Raw genomic sequence first — 9,603 nt, 5'->3', positions numbered from 1 at the left:
CCCTGGAGGGGCGGGGCGAGGCGAAGGCGCCGTGAGAGGCGTGGCTTGCGTCCCATGGAAAGCGAGGCGCCCGCGAGGGCGAGTCCGGACGTTGCCTTGGCTGGTGGGAGCCCCAGCGGAGCTTTCCGCGCTGAAGGAACGGGCGGAATCGCGGGGGTTTGAGGGGTCTCTGGAGTAGCCCCGGCAAGCCTGGCACTAGCCACTCTCGCTCTGCAATAGCCTCCCTCGCCTCCCCTCTTCCGCCTCCTCTGGAAGGGACCGGGGTGGGATTCTTCGTTCAGGTGCTCGTGATAGGAAAGCCTGCAAGAAATGGTTATGCGCTAGAAGCCGTTGCACTGTGAGAAGTAAATCTGTTCAGGGAATTTGTGCTTAAAAAGAGGCCGCTTGCTAGTACAGGTGAGCTTGCTGCTCAAGGCGTGATCCGTGCAAGACCAGCTTCTGAAAGAGGGAACAGGGAAGCAGGTGAAACTGCACGATAAGCAAAACAGCAGGAAATCTGCTTTAAGAGCAACATGTTTGCTTACCAAAATCGTGAAACTCAGAATAGGTTTCTGATGTTATAACCCATGGGATAAGTTGTTCATGCTATAAAAATGTGTCATAGGGTGCGTTTGCAGCTTCTCGGGTGTTGAAGTGATTAAATCAAATTGCAAATTATTAAATCATATTGAACTCTTCGCACCCCTTTTGTGCACTTCTGGGCATCTGCACACCAGGCCGTGATCTCAGAAACCCTCTTGGGCAGCAGTGTCAAGGCGACTCCGCTGGGACTCGTCTTGGTCGTTGTGGGCGGCCTTCACTGTGGCCGACTGGACCGCTTGTATCCCAAAGGGTTTCGCTTGACCGGGGCTTTCGTCAGCCTGCTGACTCATGTGCGATGCCCAAGTGTGGGGAGAGCAGGGAAGGACCAGAAAAACACTCCCTTGGTGGGTATCTCCTCAACATGAGTTTTTTTTAAAATTAATTTATTTATTTTCCGATTTATATCCTGCCTTTTTCCTACAAAGGGCTCAAGGCAGCTTACATCATTCTCCTCCTCCATCTTCCCACAACAACCCTGTGAGGTAGGTTGGGCCGAGAGTCTGTGACTGGCCCAAAGTCACCCAGTTGGCTACATGGCCGAGCAGGGACTAGAACCCAGATCGCCTGAGTCCCAGTCCCGTGCTCTTAACCACTACGCCACACTGCCTGTCATCCTGCCTCTCCTGCCCTCAGTATTATGCCCACAGCAACAACCCTGTGAGGTAGGCTGGGCCGAGAGTCTGTGACCGGCCCAGAGTCACCCAGTGGGCTCCATGGTTGAGCGGGGACCAGAACCCGGATCGCCTGAGTCCCAGTCCCGTGCTCTTAACCACTCCACCACACTGGCTCTCACCACACTGGCTCTTTTGGGGTGTCAGTTCCCCAGTTTTGGTGTAGACCAGGACTGATGGGGAGTAACTTTGGCACAGGAGTAACTTTCAGCAAGCCGAAAGCTGCAATAGACCAGGATGGGTTTCTCTCTTAAGATGCACTGATATTTTGGCTGCAACAGTCCATGCTGTGCAGGTGGATTCTCCCAGCTCAGAAGGCAGAGCTTTTGAGCACCAGGAGGGGGAGCCAGAAGCAAGCCCTGGGGTGCCGTCCCAGCCAGGCAAAAGCCTCCCGCTCAGCCTGGGTTCTCAGCTTTGAAGTCAGGGCAAGCAGCATGTGGCCTCCAGAAGCTTTGGCCTGCGGCCCCCAATCCGTGTCCACTGGCTCTCTTACCTGAAACTCCACAGGGCATGAATTCAATTCCCTCCCTCAATATTTATTTATTTATTTAAAAATTTCTATGCCGCCCCATTCGCCGAAGCCTCGGGGCGGCTTACAAAACATCAGTTAAAATATAAAACACTAAAAATATAAAACACATTAACATTATAAAATAAGTCGCCCTGGCCAAAGAATTAAGCAAATAATATTAGCAATTAAAATGACGTTTGAATAAAAAGGTCTTCGCCTGGCGCCGAAAAACAACGACGGCGCCAGGCAGACCTCCCTAGGGAGCACATTGCATAGATTGGGCGCCACCACAGAGAAAGCCCTCCTCCGAGTACCTACCCTCCTAATTTCCTTCACTGAGGGCTCCCGGAGGAGGGCCTCTCCCGCTGATCTCAGGGGGCGGCTGGGCATATATGGATGTAAGCGCTCCTTCAGGTAACCAGGACCCAAGCCGTTCAGGGCTTTATAGGTCATCACCAACACCTTGAATTGGGCCCGGACTTCAATGGGAAGCCAGTGAAGCTGACGGAGGCCTGGAGTCATGTGAACATAACGCATATTCCAAGCATACTGATTTCACAAGTCCAGTATCGGATCCATCTCTGGTTCTTCCCCTCTGTTTTGACTCAGTGCTAGAATGTTTCTCTGGTGAACTACCCACAGAGGAGCAGTATAGAAATAGGATCAGTAGAATGAAAGAGAGATTTCCTGCCAGACGGAATTGGATATCTCAAAACCTTGCCCACTCAGAGGGTGCCTGAGTCGTCTCCCGCTCCTTGCCATCTCATAATTTTCAATTTTAAAAATACTATCAACCTATTTTGCCGCCTCCTTAGCTGATTTTTTTGCTTTTCATGTTCCCTTTCACTTGAGTGTGTGCTGTCTTATTTCTGCAATTGCTTGAGGCTCAAGAGGAGTTGCGTATTCGGGAGTTTTAGGGAGTTTAAGGGTGTGTTGATCCATGGCAACATCTAAGTGACTTGGATTTCCCAACCACACCGCAGCCACCTCCTGCCAAGATCTCTAAGACAGCAGAGAAGGGGGTGAAATTACTCCTTTTTTGTAGGGTATGTCATGGAGCTACCTGAGCGGCCCAGGTTGCAATTAAAGTATTGCAAGGACTTGTGGATTGTGTTGGTTGTACACTTAAGCATTGGAAACCAGGGTTACAGATTGCGGAGGCTGCCTTGCCCGAGTTGTGACTCAGCCTGCCTCCCACAATGTAATTGCTTGCACTTTGCTTTCAGAAACCTCCTTTTGGAGAGCCAGTGTCGGAGCGCTTGGCTTGCCCGGGCAGCTTCCCACAGCTCAATCTGACTTCTGTAACGCGCTCTACGTGGGGCTACCCTTGAAGACGGTCCGGATACTTCAATTGGTGCAAAACAGAGCTGCCAGGCTGCTGACGGGGCCTGGGCGTTATGTTCACATGACTCCAGTTCTCCGTCAGCTTCACTGGCTCCCCATTGAAGTCCGGGCCTAATTCAAGGTGTTGGTGATGACCTATAAAGCCCTAAACGGCTTGGGTCCTGGTTACCTGAAGGAGCGCTTACATCCATATACGCCCACCTGCCCCTTGAGATCTGCGGGAGAGGCCCTTCTCCGGGAACCCTCCATGAAAGATATTAGGAGGGTAAGCATCCGGAGGAGGGCCTTCTCTGCGGTGGCGCCCAATCTATGGAATGCGCTCCCCAGAGAGGTCCACCTGGAGCCTTAGTTATTTGTTTTTCGGCGCCAGGTGAAGACCTTTTTATTTAAGCGTCATTTTAATTGTTAATATTATTTGCTTATTTTATCTGGCCAGGGCAACTTATTTTATATTGTTATTTCTTGTATTTTAATTTTATGTTGTGAGCCGCCCTGAGGCTTCAGCGAATGGGCAGCATACAAATGTTTTAATAAATAAATAAATAATAAATCTAATACACCAGGTGGGTTTGATCCTGCGTCAAGTTTTGGAACTCCCTGAAAGTTTTCATCTTGATTTGAAACATACCCAAGGCATTTGTGGTCCTTCCTGGGAAGTGAGAGCGAGACCAAAGATTGTCCAGCTTCTGCATATATCGTCTAAAAACTACCTCCTCCATGCATCCAGGCAGAAGGGGAATTCCATTGGGATCCAGAGAAAGATAAAGTCATGCTTTCCCCAGATTTCACAAGGAAATGTCTGATCAGAGAAGGAAACTTGGAAAAGCGTGATGTATGGCCTGGGAGCTTTATCTGAAATCACGTATTTGTAGTGGAATTCCAAGATGAATTGAAGAAATTCTGATCCTCAGAGGCTGCAGAAGATTTCTTTATCCTGCTCAGAAGTTGCCTTTGGGTAGTTTAATTCAGCCTCTGTTTGATTCTGCTCTCCCCTTGCAGGTAACTAATTGGGGTCTGATTGTTATTTGGGGCAATTGGCCGTGGCTTAGATACTTTGGAAGGACAAAGTTCTGGGCATTTTGCCCGGTTCCTTCTCCCTCGCCTTTGATTTACTTTCTCCCCCACCATTCCTGTTTAGCCAGCGTTAAGATAAATCACTGGCATTTGCGGCATTAATAATCAGTGTGATATAATTGATGGCGGAGTGCGGTGTGATGGGTTCCACTGGTATCTTTACTGGGAGCTGAAAAGTTCATTTATGTTTTATTGATTGTTTTTCTTTTGGGTCAGTTAGATTTATTTTTTTTCTTGTACCCTGTGGAATTTTAATTTGTGACAGATATTTTTGTAGCAGGCATAAGATCTGCACGCATACAAGGGCAAGCAATGTATTCATAATAATTCTGTGTTTCAAGTGACTTCTTGGAAAGCCGAGGGCCTGTGGAATCCAATTAAGCAGAGGACAGTGCTTTCTAAACTGAAGTAATATGGAAATTACTTTTTTTAGTGAAGCTTCCCTTCAGCCTTGGCTGATCCAGCAGCTGCGTCCTTACCTGGACAAGGACTGCCTAGCAGTGGTGACGCATGACCTGTAACTTCCCGGCTGGGTTCTTGTATCGCGCTCTACGTGGGGCTGCCCTTGAAGACGGCCTGGATGCTTCAGCTGGTACAAAATGGAGCTGCCAGGCTGCTATTCTCACATAACGCCAGTCCTCTAGCAGCTTCACTGGCTCCCAGTTGAAGTCTGGGTCCAATTCAAGGTGCTGGTACTTCCCTAGAAAGCCCTAAACGGCTTGGGTCCAGGATACCTGAAGGAACGTCTTCCCCTATATGCCCTCATGCCCCTTAAGATCGACAGGGGAGGCCTTGCTCCAGGAACCCTCAGGGGAGGGTATCCACGTCGAGCAGGGCCTTCTCTGCGGTGGCACCCAGACTATGGAACATGCTCCCCAGAGAGGTCCGCCTGGCGCCAACTCTCTATTCTTTCCAGCGCCAGGTAAAGACTGTTTTATTTAACCGTCGTTTTAATAATTAATGGCACTAATTTTAATAATATCATTAATTGCGTACAGTCACGTCTTCATTTTCTTTTATTTTTTTCTTTCTTTTCTTTTATTTAATTGTTGTTTTATTGTGGGATGTATTTAAAGCTATTTATAATATCATATTGTGATTTATATTGTTTATTTTTATTTCTGTAAGCTGTCCTGGGGCTGCTGCAAAGGACGGCATATAAATTAAATTAAATTAAAATTTAATGGTGTGGCTTTTTCTGATGGCACCGATACACGTCATCCAACGTGAGACTGGTTGGGAGATGTCTGTGCAACAGACACTTTGTCCACGTTTCAGGAGACACCAACAAAATTATTTATTTATTTAGGTAAGGTTTTCGTATGCCGACCCATTACTTAAAAAGTCTCTGGGCAGCTTACAGAGAGTGAAACAAAAAAACAGAACCCATAACAACCACAACATGCATCATTGTTATTTATTTTATATTGTTAATTTTATATGGTTATTTTTGTATTTTATTGTATTTTTTGTGTTGTAAGCCACCCCGAGGCTTCGGCAAGGGGCGGCATAGAAATGTTCTAATAAATAATAAATAAATAATTGATGATGATGATGATGACGACATTCTTCCGCCACTTCCTACTTCCTGTGCTAAAAATAAGCTGCCAGCTACAGCCGTGTGGCAGTATAGGCCATTGAACGTTTCTTAGGATCTGCGAACACAACGACGGTCCTGCTGGGCGGACCCGAGGGCCATCCAGTCCAGCCCTCCATCTGCATGGTAGTGAAACAGCTACCCCAAGCAGGGCGGGTGCCAGGCCTCCACCCACCAGCGTCTTCAGCAACCGGTGTCTGTAGGCAAAGCCATCCCTGATGAGCATGTGGCCAGCAAGGCTGGTAGCCACTGGTAGCCTCCTCCCTCATGAATCTCTCCAGTCCCTCTTCAAAGCCCTCCGGACTGGCGGCCATCCCCGCTTCCCGTGGCAGCAAATTCCATAGTCCGACAAGAAGCAACTCCTCCTGCTTCCCACCCCGCGTGGGAGCGCTCCCGTTTTCCACGCAGGGCGTTGTTTTCAGCACTTCTGGCACGTCTTCCTTGCTTGCCTGCCTTTCGCCTAAGTTGTTGCAGCTGCGTCCCTTAAAGGATTTGGTCCTGTGGCTGTTACAGCTCTGAAGCCACCTGCATTATTGGAAGTATTGACTGAAGCAGAATAGCTCTCTCAGTCTACAATTCATGTGCATAAGCCACTGCTGATATCTGACACACAGGGGTCTTAACCAAGAATGGGATACTGGACTGAGCACCCCATTTTGCCAGTCGGTAGAGTATTGTTGATTACCTGTTTTGGAGGAGGTCATGGATGGATGGATGGATTTATTTATTTATTTATTTAGCGGACTTATATGCCATCCCATTCACCTAAGCCTCGGGGCGGCTTACAAATAAATAATATCATTAATACAATAAAATACGGATGGAGACATCCTGGCCAAAGTTGTTAAAATCAATAAATAGAATCAACAATTAAAATGATGTTTGAATAAAAAGGTCTTGGCCTGGCGCTGAAAAGCAAATAATGATGGCGCTAGGCGGACCTCTCGGGGGAGCGCATTCCATAGGTGGGGCGCCACCGCAGAGAAGGCCCTCCCCCGGGTACTCACCCTCCTAATTTCCTTCACGGAGGGCTCCCGGAGAAGGGCCTCTGCCACCAATCTCAAGGGGCGGGAGGGCATATATGGACGTAAGCGCTCCTTCAGGTAACCAGGACCCAAGCCATTAAGGGCTTTATAGGTGATAACCAACACCTTGAATTGGGCCCAGACTTCAATGTGCTAGTTGGACCATAGGGAAGGCTGAGCGCTGAAGAATTGATGCTTTTGAACTGTGGTGTTGGAGGAGACTCCGGAGAGTCCCTTGGACTGCAGAGAGATCAAATCAGTCAATCCTAAAGGAAATCAACCCTGACTGTTCTTTGGAAGGACAGATACTAAAGCTGAAGCTCAAATACTCTGGCCACCTGGTGAGAAGGAAGGACTCACTGGAGGAGACCCTGATGCTTGGAACGATTGAGGGCGAAAGGAGAAGGGGGTGGCAGAGGTTGAGCTTGAGGTGGCCGGATGGGGTCACTGGGGTGGTGGATGTGGGGTTGGGTGGACTCAGGGGCCTGCTGGAGGAGAGGAGAGCCTGGGGGAATGTTGCCCATGGGGACACAGAGAATTACGCACGGCTTTGTGACCGGACAACAACATTTCCCAAAAACTGATGCTTCAGTCACACTGGATGCCCCAGCATCGCTTAGATAAGAGCCAATTGTTGGAGATACAATATTGGCACAATATCTCCATAAGTTTGGCAATGCCCAATGACAGCCTTCTCCTGGGAGGAGGTAACGATTTGGATAAATCTTGTGGTGGAAACTTCTTTAATACTGAAGGATACACATGTCCCTTTGAATTCCCGACTTGTCTTTTGGAATTTAGTGCAAGGTGAGTGCAAATGTCTTTTCCACACCCCTTTGACAGCTAAAAGACTAGAATTACAACATTGGGAGATTAAGCAGTCGCCTGTAACGACACAATGAGAAGTTAATGAAGCTTTCAATTTTTGAATGGGTGGACTTTAGGCATACTAATCTGCAAATGGAGATTATTTATGGATATTTGGGATGGCTGCGTTGGAGTCTCCACAGGATAATTTTTAATAACAGTCGTATATTATTTTGTAATTTGTGCTACAGACCTCCTTACTTTTCTCTTTTTTTTACAAAACCGGTAATGCTTCTGTTTCGTTTCTTTGTTCTGTAACGGTGTGGTTTGGGTGGTTTGGTTTTGTTTTTGTATGGTGCAATAAAAAACAACACCTCTGTGTCTCTGATTATGCTGATGAAGATACTGTGGCTCGGGGACTTTTCCTCCTTGTTGCTCCAGGATTGCTTCTTTTGCTTTGCGCAGCTTGCGCTGTAGCCAGTCCAGCCACGGAGGGCCCTGCCACATACAGGTGGCTGAAGGATCAGTCCGTGCCCCGGCTCAGGCCTTGGGAGCGTGTTCCAAGCTCAGCATTGTGACTCCAGCCTCGGAGTGCCCTCCCGCCGCCCTTGCAGTGGCCCTGGAAAGCACGGTGCCCGTGGCTCCAAAGAGGGGCTTTTGGGCGTGGGAAGGGAAGGAGACAGGCGCGTATCCCGGTGCCGCATCAGTCCCTCTCTCGGGGCAGGCCACTCAGCCAAAATGGACGCCTTCGTTTTTTACAAGACAGGAGAAGCTAGGGGCAACCTTTGCCTGGGCACCCCTGCTCTCCGATGCTCTTTGCTGGGTGTTATGAGCTTCATTGTGTTGCACCATTGAGAAGGCAGCCTGCAGCTGGGGAAGCCAAACAGGAACTGTATGACGCTAGGACTTTACACCTGAAGGTTTCCTTCCTTCCAACCACCCTCCGACACGCAGTCTGTTTTCTATTTTTTAAAAAATATAAGCTAGTCTACCACCTAAACTGAGTCACCAGCTTCGCTGGTAACCTTCCTCTTTTCCATTGCCACGAACTTCCTCTTGCCGGACGAAGAGACTAGAGAGCCTGAAAGATGGTAGCCAAGTATTTTTGGTTTGTCCCAATAAAAGGCATGATCTGTGCATCTTAAGATCGTCTGAAGGGGCAGGTGAGCTTCCTCTCACTCCTTTCTCTTCTTTCCCACAACTTCCTTTTTTGGGGTGGAGGAGAGACGCTTCAGATCTCCCATACATGTACCCCCCCCCCCAGCCTAACAGCTCTGATCAATGAAATGCATGGGGAAAATTGCAGCTGGGACACTTCAGGAAATGGCCAGCAACCACAACTTTACACGGTACCGACCTGTGTGGAGACATTTGGTCCTGGCGAGTGTCCTCAGACAAGGACAACCTACTAAAATAGTCCCTCCCTTGTCCTTGAGGAAAAACTCGCACACATTGAAAATAAAAGAATAATGCAATAAGCTGCAAAGAAAACGGCACCCAAACAATACCTTACCTATGTTTGTTACTACAGTACTGGCTACTATCGCTCTTGGAAACATTCACGCTCCGGAAAGTTATTTCATAAAGTTATTTCAAAGTGCCATTGCTGCACTTAGTACACAGAAAGGGTTCTGCCCCAAGGAATTTACAATATGTACTTGACAGATAGAAGTCAGTGAGCAGGGAGGTTCATAAGGGCCCTGGTACAAAGGTTTCATTTTCTCCAAGGTGAAGAGCAATGGGGTTCTGTCGTATTCACTTGCACCCGTCTCCATCCCAGTTCTCCCAGCCAAGAGCCTCTTGCTCTCAGGAGCTGGGGAATGCTGGGAGATAGGACTTGATTTTCAGTCTCAAGAAATGCGGATTGTGCCGAAAAGAACCCCACCCAGCTGCTCCCTCTGCCCATTTGGTCCAAAACCCTTTCCCAGAATACCTGCCTGATGCTCCTTCGCTCCCTTCTTTTGAATTCCACCTGTTCCACGTGGCCTTTGG

This window comes from Varanus komodoensis, unplaced genomic scaffold, assembly GCF_004798865.1.
Source record: "Varanus komodoensis strain SLA01 unplaced genomic scaffold, ASM479886v1 scaffold2, whole genome shotgun sequence".
NCBI classification, from domain to species: Eukaryota; Metazoa; Chordata; class Lepidosauria; order Squamata; family Varanidae; genus Varanus; species Varanus komodoensis.
This window is presented reverse-complemented; position numbering follows the sequence as displayed.